The sequence below is a fragment of the Symsagittifera roscoffensis genome, chromosome 10 (genome assembly GCF_963678635.1).
Source record: "Symsagittifera roscoffensis chromosome 10, txSymRosc1.1, whole genome shotgun sequence".
In the NCBI taxonomy this organism is placed as follows: domain Eukaryota; kingdom Metazoa; phylum Xenacoelomorpha; order Acoela; family Convolutidae; genus Symsagittifera; species Symsagittifera roscoffensis.
In genome coordinates this window covers 40,553,074-40,566,569 of record NC_087071.1, presented here as the reverse complement: position 1 = coordinate 40,566,569, position 13,496 = coordinate 40,553,074, and positions in this window count along the sequence as shown.

The following is a 13,496-nucleotide window of genomic DNA, read 5'->3' as shown; positions in this document are numbered from 1 at the left end:
TTCAACCGCTAGTTTTTGAAATTCCGGTCGCGGCCTGCCCCAGCACGGAAATTTTTTTGAGCAAGCTTTGTAAGAACTTAAGCATATGCACTGAGGAACCCAGGGCAGGCAGCTTTTTAAAACAGAGAATCTCCCTGGCAATACAGATTGCGAACGCCGCTTGCGTACTCGGAACAATAAATGACAAAATAATTTTCGACGAAATTTTTTATTTGTAACACTTGTCTATTATTTTTTCTCGTGTCGAGTTGCGTGTTCATATTGAAGAAACGTAACCCGTATCGATTTTAATTGAAAAGGACTTAAACACTTGTCATCTTTTTTTATCATTATTACTTCCATATCTAGAGAATTCCAAGGATTTTGACTGGAGTACGTGATGAAGGGACTCCTGACTGTAACCTCGGTTACTATGATACTTTTGACCTTCTGATTACCCAATTTTTGGGTTCAAATGGAATTTTTCAAAAATTCGAATTGGACATGTCATGCTCAAGTTTCTCGCGACAACTGAAAATATAAAAAAAACATGATCAGAACGACCGAAGTATAATTGCGGGAAAGTGGTCAAATTTAGCTGCCGGAAATTGCTATTCGCAATTTCCGATACTTAATTTGAAGAGAGTAGAGCTGTTTTATTCGTGACCGGAGACAGAAAGTAATCGCGAGCTAAAGAACATCGATATTCAGTTGGACCAGAGTGAGCCTTCAGTGGAAAGGTAGACAATCGAAGTCTCCCAATGGTCCAGACCAAAAACTCAATTCTCAAGCTAGAACTTGTTCGATTAGAATTTATTGAATCAAACTTAATTCCCTATTTATTCTCAAGTTGCGTATTAATTTAGTTACCTCAAATTCTCGAGTATGCCGATATGTGAGTACTCAATTTAGTTTTCTTGAGTGTGTTTTATGATTGTTATGTTGAGGTAAGGAGATTTTTAGGTTGATCCATCTGAAATGGATCAAAGTTCCACTGTCTAATAAAAAGTAACTGTACGGACTGTTCCGACCCTGTTTTTAACGGCGTTCGCGTGTTTTGGGTACTTTGAGACCTAAGTATGGGGACGTTCTTATTGTCTAGAGTAGGGGGGTATTTTGGTAGTGGCCTTTAAGCTGTAACGGGTTTTTAGTCTCATGTCGCAAGTGAACCGAATTGGCTCCGACCGTTCGAGGTAGAAAAACACAAGAGATAGTGTCCCTGACTCTTGAGTCAATGGTTATAGGGCCTTTTTTTCTTTAACCTCATATGTGACTGAAGTAGGCGACTGTTACATAGTGTTTTTATGGCGCTCCTGGGTGTTTTTACGACATCATGACTACGGAGTCGAACCCACTTGACACAGCTCCGGGCTACATGCCCATTCTAGAGTACCGGTGGTACGGTTCAGCGGGAACGTGTAAACCTTCCGGTTGTACCGTGATAGATTTTCAAGAAAACTCGAGAAAACTTCCTGTTACGCTCTCCGAACGAGGCTTAGCTAACCGAGAAAGGGGGGGGGGGGTAACTAGGGGGACGAAAAAACGAGCAAAAGTCAAAAAGCGAAACAAAAAACGAAAAAAGAATAGAAAAAGGAACAAAAACTATAAAACAAAAAAAATGACAGTGACTCTGACACCAGATTAGTTGGATCAAACCTTTATACTAATTAAATAGTATACCCATACTGTTTTTATAAGACCAATCGTTTCGATCAATTCAGCATTTAATAAGGTGCCCGAGAGTGGGGCGTTGTTAAGGGTTTTCAGATAGCTTGCAACTTAGCTGGACCACTAGGAGACTTAACTGGAAGAGTTGACCAGTCGAGTAGGAAAGTGGTTCACAGGGACTTAGCTGGACCATTAGGAGATTTGACTGGAACAAGTGACCAGCCAAGTGGGAAAGTGGTGCTGGTCATCAGGTGCAGGACACGTCAAGGAGACAACCAGCACGGAATCAGAACAACAAGAGAGGACGGGGGTGTTCTCAGGTTGGTCAAACGGGTATCGTTAAAATCCACATTAATTTATAAGAGATAAGTGTAAAATTGGATAAATGGAACAGGTTCTACGGTTTTCTCTCAAGAGGTCTAGCACCCGGCGCGTAAGGTATTTTTGTCTTAAGAGGGGGGCTAAAAAGGGGGGAGGTTAGAAGGGGGGCTGGTTAGGTTAGAGGTTGGCGGTTGTAAATTGTAAAAAGGGGGGACACATTATAGTAACTAATTGATCGACATCGTCGATTTAGTTACATTAGAATCTTACACGCGTTGATTATAAGAAGCGGATATCCAAATTTAAGATCGAATTAAGGTAGGTACCCTGGTCGGATCGGGTGGGGGGAACGGAAAAAGACGGTTTTTGTGATACCCCATAAGATTGCTAACAGGGGGGAAGAAAAGGCGTGGCAATCAGGTACTTTTCTAATAAAGTTTTTCAAATTATTTTTTCTAATAAAAGGTTGACACAAGTCACTTTTGAATTTTAGGTGGGTTTATCTTTCTGTTTTTATTATTTTTTCACTGTTTAAATTTTCACGTTTTTTGTAAAAATTTTTAATCGGTTTTGATGAAACAGGTGATTACAAGACACCCCCGAACAAGTTGGGTTTCAACTTGCATCAAAATATTAAAAGGGAGATAAATACAGGGGGGTTGGTAATTCTAACTTATGGTCAGTAAGATTGGGTTTTTTGGGAAAAATTTTAACTAGAGCTCAAATGGTGGTACCAGGTACAGTGGTTCAAGAGTCCCGACAACGAAAGAGAAGCGTTCCCACTATCCCAACACTTGGTAGAGAAGTCCTGGGACAGTACCGAAGAGTCTTGGGACAGCGGTCTTGGGACAGTGCGGTCTTGGGACAGTGCGGTCTTGGGACAGTACAGTCTTGGGACAGTGGTCTTTGGACAGTGGTCTTGGGACAGTAGTCTTGGGACAGTACAGTCTTGGGACAGTAGTCTTGGGACGGTGGTCTTGGGACAGTACAGTCTTGGGACAGTAGTCTTGGGACAGTACAGTCTTGGGACAGTACAGTCTTGGGACAGTAGTCTTGGGACAGTGCAGTCTTGGGACGGTGGTCTTGGGACAGTGCAGTCTTGGGCCAGTAAAGTCTTGGGACAGTAGTCTTGGGACGGTAGTCATGGGACAGTACAGTCTTGGGACGGTAGTCTTGGGACAGTACAGTCTTGGGACAGTAGTCTTGGGACGGTAGTCTTGGGACAGTACAGTCTTGGGACGGTAGTCTTGGGACAGTGCAGTCTTGGGACAGTGGTCTTGGGACAGTGCGGTCTTGGGACAGTGCGGCCTTGGGACAGTACAGTCTTGGGACAGTGGTCTTTGGACAGTGGTCTTGGGACAGTAGTCTTGGGACAGTACAGTCTTGGGACGGTGGTCTTGGGACAGTACAGTCTTGGGACAGTAGTCTTGGGACAGTACAGTCTTGGGACAGTACAGTCTTGGGACAGTAGTCTTGGGACAGTGCAGTCTTGGGACGGTGGTCTTGGGACAGTGCAGTCTTGGGCCAGTAAAGTCTTGGGACAGTAGTCTTGGGACGGTAGTCATGGGACAGTACAGTCTTGGGACGGTAGTCTTGGGACAGTACAGTCTTGGGACAGTAGTCTTGGGACGGTAGTCTTGGGACAGTACAGTCTTGGGACGGTAGTCTTGGGACAGTGCAGTCTTGGGATAGTGGTCTTGGGACAGTGCAATCCTGGGACAGTACAGTCTTGGGACAGCACGAGGAAGTCTTGGGACAGTTCAGAGAAGTCTTGGGACAGCACGAGAGAGTCTTGGGACAGTACATAGAAGTCTTGGGACAGTACCAGGAAGTCTTGGGACGGTACAAAAAAGTTGTCTGACGGTACCAAAAATTCTTGGGACAGTGCGAAATAACTCACCGCTCAATTAAAAGCAAAGGGACTCGTCAGAACGATTAAAATCAAGAAAAATCTACTATAATAAAAACACGAGTTGAAGATTTATTTTACTTAAGAGAATTAGGAATATTTTTTTAGAATTTTTATCCTTAGAAGAGAAATTTGTAAATATCAATATTGAAGATAGAAAAAATTGTAAATAAAAATCATGAGGCAAAGTAGGGTACCGATAGCAGAAAAAAGAGTTCTGGAGTCAAAGTCAAAACATAACTCGTCGCAACGAAAAGCGATGCCGTCGGACCAAAAAGTAATAAGAAAGAACTTTTCAGTGAGCATGGTCAACACAAGAAGCGCAAAAGAAAGCAAGACGAGAGGAAGCGCTGATGAGGGACGAACGGAACCTGCTATAGAAATTAATCTTGAGACACCAGATCAGAATGTTGATGAAGTGGAGAAGAAGACAACGGAGTCGACACCGATGCCGAATGCAGAAGAACAAAAGCAAAAGTCGATGGAAGTCTCGCCGATAGACACCGTGGAGGACACGACGGGCAACACGCCAGAAACCATAAAGGACGAGTCTCAAACGAAAAGAACGTCATTTACAGAGAGGTTCGCAATGATGGTCGGAATGAAATCAAGAGATATAGTGGAGGAAGAACAGAAAGGCAAAACGTTTGGAACAGTTTCCACGATAACAGCAGAGGCCAAACAAGACGACGATCAGGTCAAACATGGGGCAACAGCTGACCATGAAACAACAACTTCTCTTGAACTGGGCGATTTAATGGCGAAGTTGGATCAGATCGACAAAAAACTAAAATGCAGCGAGGAGGATCGAGAAGTGATAAAGAAGGAAATAAGATACAACAAAAACGAGTACCTGGTCAACTATTTTAACCTGGCAAGGGCGACGGAGGAAAAGCTTTAGCAGATGTCAGACAAGGTAGAGGCCACTGACAAAGACCGAGAGAATAACATCAAGAAATACATGCAAGAAATGAAGCAACGGTACGACACCGTGAACAGTAAGCTAGGGAATCTGGAGAAGAGGATGAACACTATGAGCAGAGACCAGGCGGAGAGTTCGTGTGCCATACAGTCCAAACTGGATGCCATCTTGAGAAACTCTATAACACAAGACAATCTGGTAACAAATCGAACACAAGGCAACAGAGTCGATCTCGTGGAGCCACAACGGAACAAACGGGAGTCAACACCGTTACCGTTAACCCGGGATGCAGCAAGCACAGCACCGGGGGGGGGGGGGGCAAGACAATTATGAAGAGTGGAACCGCAAATACGACGAGTGATCCAGGGGATTCCACGACGAACAATAACGTGGGACCGGATGCCTTGACGTGGGCGAGCACCTGGGAAATGATGAACAGGACACTGGAGGCCTTCTCCACGAGGAACACTGACTCGAGTGAAAGAGGAGGTGGCAAATCCAGGAAAACCTTCAAGAAGCCGAAAGAATTTAAAGATGACTCAGACAATATTCAAGGGAGTACATGCTGATGAAGCCGAAGAAGTACTCGTACTCAGAGAACAGGAATATACAAGGAGGGAGTCAACCACAAAGGTTGTCATGGTACAAGCCTAGAGATGACATGGACAAACGTAGATCATGTGCAAATTGCGGGTCAGCGGATCATCACGTGGCGGATTGCACGACGTACAAGCAGGGCATGAAGAGTCTAGGATATGCACCGGATGAGGAAGATATGAGCCAGATGGAAGAACACGAGTTCTATAGTGGCTTGATCATCAAAATAGGTGCGAGATGCTTCTTCTGCAAACAAGAGGGGCACTTCAGGATGGACTGTCCATTGTTTTGGGAAGCAGTCAAGAACCAGAGTCACCCCAAGCACAAGTTGGCGTTGACGGTGCAGAACCAGAGATACAGACAAACTGAGTTTGAAACAAAAAATTCGGAGGCACCGAGTGCGGAATTACCGACCAAGACGGTGAAGGCTGTAACGCAAGTCAAGAGTGCCATGGAGGCCAAAGCAATGAATTCTCTGGAGATAAATTATGAGAGAGCAGCTGCAGACCTAGAAGACAAACAAGACCTAGCTACGAAGGAAATCGAGCAACGATTGAAACAAGAGATCGAAAGGCTGAAGTTGAACGAGACGTTGAGAGGGTTAGTGCCAAAGCCAGAAGCCGAAGTGGGAGCGACAAAGAGTGGAAATTGCAACACTCTGAAAATGGTAACGGGAAAGCATAACGAAATAACGGAAAAGCATAACGGGAAAGCATATTCAGCATAACGAAGATTGGAGCCAGGATAATGTCAATAATCACAGTGGGCGGTCACGAAGTAACGAGGAATCTAAGCGAACCCAGCGATCAGACAGTAATGCACATTGATGTGTACGCAGACTACTTAAGTGCAATAAGTCCGCAGACAACTTCTAGAGCCCTGACGGCACTACTAACAAGAAGTGGCAGCAAGTCAGTCCGCATCGAGAACAGATATACGGAGACTTATGGTCCGCATGAGGTGATGTTAAACATAGACGGGATAAACATCTGCACGAAAACCATGATAACATGCGACGAAGACCTAGCCGGACAGATCTACGTGTGCAAAGAAGAACTGAAAGTGAGATCGATTGGACACTGCGCCATGTTGGAAGAAGATGCATTGCACATCGGGACGGAGGCAGGTGTATCAGCACACGTGCTTGACATAAGTGGCAGGAAGACTCAGTTACGCGGGTTACTTGATACGGGAGCAGTCTTGAGTGTTATACCAATTGAAACTTGGGAGCGAATGGGTTTCAACAAGGATGATTTGATAGACTCGAGAATACGGCTGTCAGCTGCAAACAAAGGGGCGCTGCGCGTGCTAGGCAGAACACCAATAATAGCCCTAAACACGGGGAACGCAACCTGTGGATGAGCTTTCTCGTGGTAGAAAACCTAGATGAGTCTGACCAATTCATTTTAGGGAGAGACTTACTTCATCAGGAACTTCGACGTAACGATAGATTTAAACAAGGCTATGTTCAGGATACGGAACCCGGATAGGGGCGAACGCAATTAAACCGGTAAATTTAATAATGGCGAATGAAAATAAAGCACCGGTGTTCTTGAGTAGGAGGGTGAGGCTGAAAGCGAACAAAGCGGCAATTGTAAGCTTGCGAATGAAAAACCATAAAGAACTAAGTGATAACAAGCAAGTATGCATAGTCCCAAATCCTAATAGTCAAAGTGCTGCTGTTTTAGGCAGATCCTTCTCGATAACCAAGAGCGGCCTATGGGTCAGTGTCTTGTTGAATACTCTTGATATACCCATCACGATACAAAGGGGAATGAAGCTGGGATATGCTTTACCCGTGAAAACTCGATATGAAATGACTGAAAATCCAAAACAGAATGAAGTTATTGATTGTCCCAATCATAGGGACAAAATTTGTATCTTGAGACGATTGAAGAAAATAAAAGGTTCATCAGGTCTTGTAAAATCACTTAAGTCAGAGACAGACGATGGACTTTCGAGCTGTTCAAATTTCCCAGAAAGACCCACACTAGAGGAGATGCAAATGGATAAACCAGTTTTACCTGAAATAGAGCACTTGAGGGGTAAGGTAACAGATGAACAGCTCGAGGCCATCATGGACGTACTAGAGCGAAACGAGGACGTTTTTTCGAAACATAAAGCAGACATTGGATTTTGTAATTTCGTTGAACATGAAATAGAGCTTGGGGAGTCTGCCTTACCGCACAGGGAGGGGGGCGAGGCGCATGACCCGGCACAAATCGGATGCATGTAGAAAAGAAATAGAGACCTTATTAGAGTATGATATGATAGAACCATCCAAAAAAGAAAGGCGACCAATTGAGGTTTTGTTGTGACTTTCGGTATCTGAACTCCGTCACGGTGAAGGATGCCTATCCCATACCTAGAATTGATGAGAGCCTCTCGAATTTAGGTGATGCAAAAATTTTTACGACTCTTGATTTAGGATCGGCTTTCTGGCAAGTCCCACTGAGGAAGCAGGACAGGGACAAAACGGGGTTCGCCTGCGAGCTGGGGCTGTTTCAATGGAAACGGATGCCGTTTGGTCTTTGCAATGCCACGGCTACATTTCAACGGTTGATGGCACACGCACTGATAGGTGTGACAAAGAAATACGGCAACCTGGTAATGTGCTACGTGGATGACGTGGTAATTGCGACGCCTACACTGGAGGACCACATTGAGCGACTAGATGAGGTGTTTGCATGCATGATGAGGTCAGGACTAAAGTGCAAACCGTCAAAGTGCGAGATACTCAAGGAATCGATCAAATACTTGGGAAGGATGGTGGATAGGCATGGCATCAGAGCAGACCCAGATGCAGTAGAAGCGGTCCCGACTTGGAAATCGCCAAAGACAGATCATCAATTGATGAGCTTCCTGGGTTTTGCGAACTATTACAGTAAGTTCATCAAAGGCTACGCGGACAAAGTATACCCGATGCAACAACTAATCAGGCGCAAAGGCAAGAAGTTCACGTGGAACAACGCGGCGGAAGAATCATTCCAGAGAATAAAGAAGTAGTTGTGCGAGGCACCGGTGCTAGGGATGCCAACAGAAAAAGGAATGTACGCGCTGGACACGGATGCGTCGGTAGTCGCGATTTCTGGCATTCTCCATCAGGAACAAGAATGGAACGGGAAGACAGTCTTAAGACCAATAGCGTACGGAAGTAAAGTCTTGAGTGATACGGAAATGAAGTACGGGGCGGCAAAAGCAGAGATGTTCGCGGTGGTTACCTTTGTCGAAAATATAGAGCATACCTAGGCAGCGAGCCATTCAAGCTGCGAGTCGATAACAGGGCACTCAGCTGGCTGAAAACGTACTCAATGAACCAGAGCTACATTGGCAGGTGGATAGTTCGCCTGGACGGATACAACTTGATAATTGAGCATAGGACAAGAGACAAACATCAAAATGCCGATAGCTTGAGTAACAAGACGGATTTCTACGAGAGGCAAGAACAAAGAGATGCAGATAGGCCCGAAATCAAAGATGGTTTTTCCTTCATGGATAAGGAAACGTATGATAATCTTCCACTCACGAGATGGCTCGACAAGTCAGGCAAACCGATAGAAGATCACCCCGAATTACCAAAGGAGCCTCCAGAGAAAACAATCTTGAAAAGAACCCAAGGGATGCCAATGGAGATTATACCAAAGTCGAAAAATGTGAGGGAGACACTCAACGCGAAAGACTACGACCTGAACCAAGTGGAGACGGGAAGGGCAGTGATAGATGAAGACTTGAGGAGATTACTCGAGAAACTGGCAGACGATAAACCTGTGATCAAAGAAAAGGGTGAGGAAGAACCGGAAGTCACGATATTGAGAAGGAATGAAGCGGGTGGTGGCGAGGACTCCTTAAAAAAATCTGAAGGGAAAGAAGTCGTGCAGTCATTGGTTGATAAAATCACTGATGACATACTTGAGCGGACTCGGGTTGGGAAGAGGAAAGTGGCATTTAAGGATGAGGCTGAACACCTTGGACTAGGACAAGAGTCCGCGGAGTGGCCCACAGTGGAAGAAGTTGCTGGAGAAGAAAAACTGTCCGGGGAGTGTGAAGAGTGGGATGAAGATTCGGAGAAGAGCAGCGATGACCAAGATAGTCTATGCATGATACTGGCGGAAGAGAAGACGAGACACCGCGACAGGGAGCTACAGACGGATCCCTCCTCAAGAACGTACAACTTGGATCAGCAGGAAGTGCGAGGAGGTGAAGAACTTGAGAAAATCGCAGTGTCGAGGAAACCATTTAAGGAGCTATCGTGCAACTCAAATGTCAGAACAATTCTGTTGCCAGAAGATGGCAGGAAGATCATGAGGAGGACAGTATGCGTAAAGCTGAAGGATGACATCCACAACCCTGGAGAAATGAATGGTCAGATAATGGCACTAAAAGAACACGTCAAGGCGAGATATAGGCTGTCGGATCTAATACGGGCCCAAAAGAATGACAAGTAACCTCTCCAAACGGATCCGGACGGGGTCCAAAGAGAAGGGGGACCTGGAAAAAGACAGCTACAAGATCTTGAGCCAGTTCTACAAAGACAGAAAAGATTTATTCTATCACACAGCTGATGGGGTGGTAGCATGCAAGAGAAAAGATGAGGAGAAGATATTACACAAGCATAACCTCATCATACTGCCACAGTTGTATCAGACTGAAGTGTTATTCAGATCGCATGATCGAATGGAGCACCAGGGGATAGACAAGGTGCAACAAAGAATACTTCACAGGTTTGATTGGCCAGGATTAAGGAAAGCTTGCGAGAGATGGGTGAATGCATGCCTGGCATGCCTGCAAGTGAATGACCCAAGGAAGATGAAGTTCCCACTCAAGTCCGTTGAAAGCTCGGAATTTAACGAGGTTGTGCAGATAGACCATCAAAAGATCTGTATGACAGAATCGGGGTTTAACCAGATACTGGTCATAATAGATCATTTCACAAAGTTGGCAGAAGCGGTGCTGTGTCAGACAGCCTTGGCAGAGGAGACTTGTGACCATCTGATAACACATTGGATATCACGGTATGGTTGTCCCATGACATTTCAGTCGGACAATGGCAAAGCCTTCGTGGGGGACCTGACGAAAGAATTGATGAAGAGGTCACACATTGCTCAAGCGCACTCAACGACCTACCATCCACAGACCAACGGGTTAGTGGAGAGACAGAATAGAGCGTTGTTGAACATGCTGAGGGTATACTGCTCGAGATATGTGACAGACTGGGATAAAAATCTGCCGCAAGTGGTAGGGGCATACAACAGTACGCAACACTCAACAACAGTAATCACTCCTTTCATGATGTTGACGGGCAGGGAAAGAGCGATGCCTCTAACATTCTTTTACCCAAAATACGAAGGGAAAAAGACATCGCCTCAAGCTTATGTGAAAGGAGCGGTTAAGAGACAGCAGGAACTAAACGAGCTCTGCAGGAGGAGCACAGCGCAAGCACAAATGAGACAGCGGAAGAAATACGATGAGAAAATACTGCAAGCGAAACCATATGCAGTGGGCCAATACGTCTGGGTCTTCCAGACTCTTATACCTCCCAAAGGGACAAAGAAACTACTTAAGAAATGGGGAGGACCGTTCATGATAACGGAAGTACACCAGCAAGGACGGTTCTACCGCTTGAGTACGGGGCGTGCAGCGCATTATGAAAACTTGAAACCTCATGTCCCATCCCCAGAAGACTGGTGCGTACCACAGAAAATGGAAGGACTCGAGTACCTATTGGTGGAGCCAGCTTGCGAGGTAAACGAAAAGGGCACCAGAGAGAAAAATGATGGCAACGATGACTTGAATTTGGATAATAATGAAAAGATAGAAGCGGACTCAGAGACGGAATCCTTTGTGGAAGAAGACTGGAACGATCCGGAGCCGGACCAGGTGCCGAAATCGACAGAACCAGACTTGTCGATACCAGCGGGAACCAGGAGTGGCAATCGCAAACGGACAGGCATGAGGTACAATAGGTACGGGGATGACTTTTTGATTGATAGGATACAGCCTGATGAATTATGCGAAGAGCTACTGAGTGTGGGCGAACTAGCAGCCGACGATGAATGGCAAATCATCAACGATAGTGAACACTACCCGCAGGAAGACTACTCCACACCGGAACAAGAGACGGATCTGGAGTAGAGCGAGATAGAGAGGAGGCAAAATACAAACTTGAGGATACTAGAGTGGATGCGCGATGTCAAGAGTAAGAGTGATGAGGAGCAAAGCATCCAGCAAGTCGACATATCGGCGGAAAAACACGTGAAAACGAAAGATCCCCTCTTCGGTTGGACGGCAACCGACAGGCCGCTCGAAATACCAACAGATAATTTAGACCCAGCATCATCGACGGGGACGTCGATAAATATTTTTGTCCGGGGAGTGGGGGTAGGACTTAGCCACACCGAAAATTTAATGATAAAGAAACTCAGAGAAGTGAGAGAAACGAGCGGGCTGGAACTGGATGAAGAGGAGGCTGAGCCTACCATAGGGAGGAATTTCAAAACAAAATTTGAAATTCCAAAACATCCTGATCACGGACAGCGACCTAATTCTGTCACACAGGACCAGCGCGATCTGTATAACCGCGGACATGAGCTTCAAATCAAGACTAGAGGCCGACTTTAAGAGAGAGTATCAGAACGTGGAGTTTCTATTCAGACGGAGACCGGGGTTGGGGGGAATGGCTGCGCTTCCCCCATCAGTTTCACAAGTTCCGGGGAAGTACTTGTGCTTTCTGGTAACGAGGGTCAATTAAAGGAACACAATAGACCCTGAGCACGTGATGCTGGCACTAACAAGGCTGCGAGACTTCATGGTCGAAAGAGGAATAATGGAGGTCTCGATGCCGGTCTATGACCCGAACAGGGGCAAGTTGAGCCCAAGGGAACTGTACGCTATCCTACATGTGGTCTTCGCAGAAACGGAAATAATGTTGCATCTACACAAGAAATACTACTTGAGTATCGCCTGAGTTGGGTACATGGGAATCTCGACTAAGGGTACATGGGGATCTCGAAAAAGGTAGATGGGTTTTAACGTAATTGGCATGACAATTATAACTTCAAAAGTTGACGGTGCTAAAACATTAAATGAATCTGCATGCTCTCAAAAAACTTCCAATTGAACTATTTTAGTAAAACAAATGGAGGGATGTTTTAACCACAATAATGGGGGAGGGGGTTTAGGTTAGGAATGAAACATATTGGTCTAAAAGATGGATTTTATTTTCAGATTGATTGGTTAAATCGAGTTGACGACCTAGCCACACTCATTTGAAAGAAAAAGAAGATCTTGAACAGAGTTCACAATCATTTACATTCAAAAGGAGATATTTCTCAAGTACTCCAGTTGGTTGGTACGGTAATACTCAAGTTGGTTAGTACGGTGATACTCAAGATGGTCAGTACGGTAATACTCAAGTTGGTCAGTACGCAAGATCATCTAGAAATCGTAAAAATTGCAGATCGATTTTGGAAGTCCATGCCTGCTGCGCTAAAAAGGCCTACGCTCGATGAATTGTATAGACGCTTGAGGGACCTGGACTACACCCAAGTGGATGAGAGGATGGCAGTGATGTTGAACGCCATCCTGCAGTTAGAAGAGCAAGGTGAATGCAGGGAGTCCGCGACAGAAGCTGTCTTGATGGTCGGCTACACCACAGAAGGAATATCCAATCAAGAACAGACTAGGTGATTGTCCTGGAATGTAGATGGAGGTGTGAGAGGATTCGACTTGGCAAGAAATGCTGGCTTGAGCAACAATACTGAGTACGGAGCGGGAGAGTTCCCTTTACCGACCAGACCACCGGCAAGAGCACAGCAAACGGAGGAGACATACCCTGAAGAGTAACCTGAAGAGGGAACTAGAGAGGGCCAGAGGGAGAGCACAGTAAACGGATGCGTGCGCTCTTCCATTACGAGGCCAAACTGTGTATTTTGTGAACTGTGAGCGAATTCAGCAACTGGATGAGAACAAATTTGTCGCAAAATCCGCAACATTTTTGACCTATTTGACACTTTCGATTTCATGAACAAATAGCTAAAACACTGTGTTGCTCTGAAAAGCTAAAAAAGCAGTCTAATTTGCGGAATCCGATGCAAAATTTGC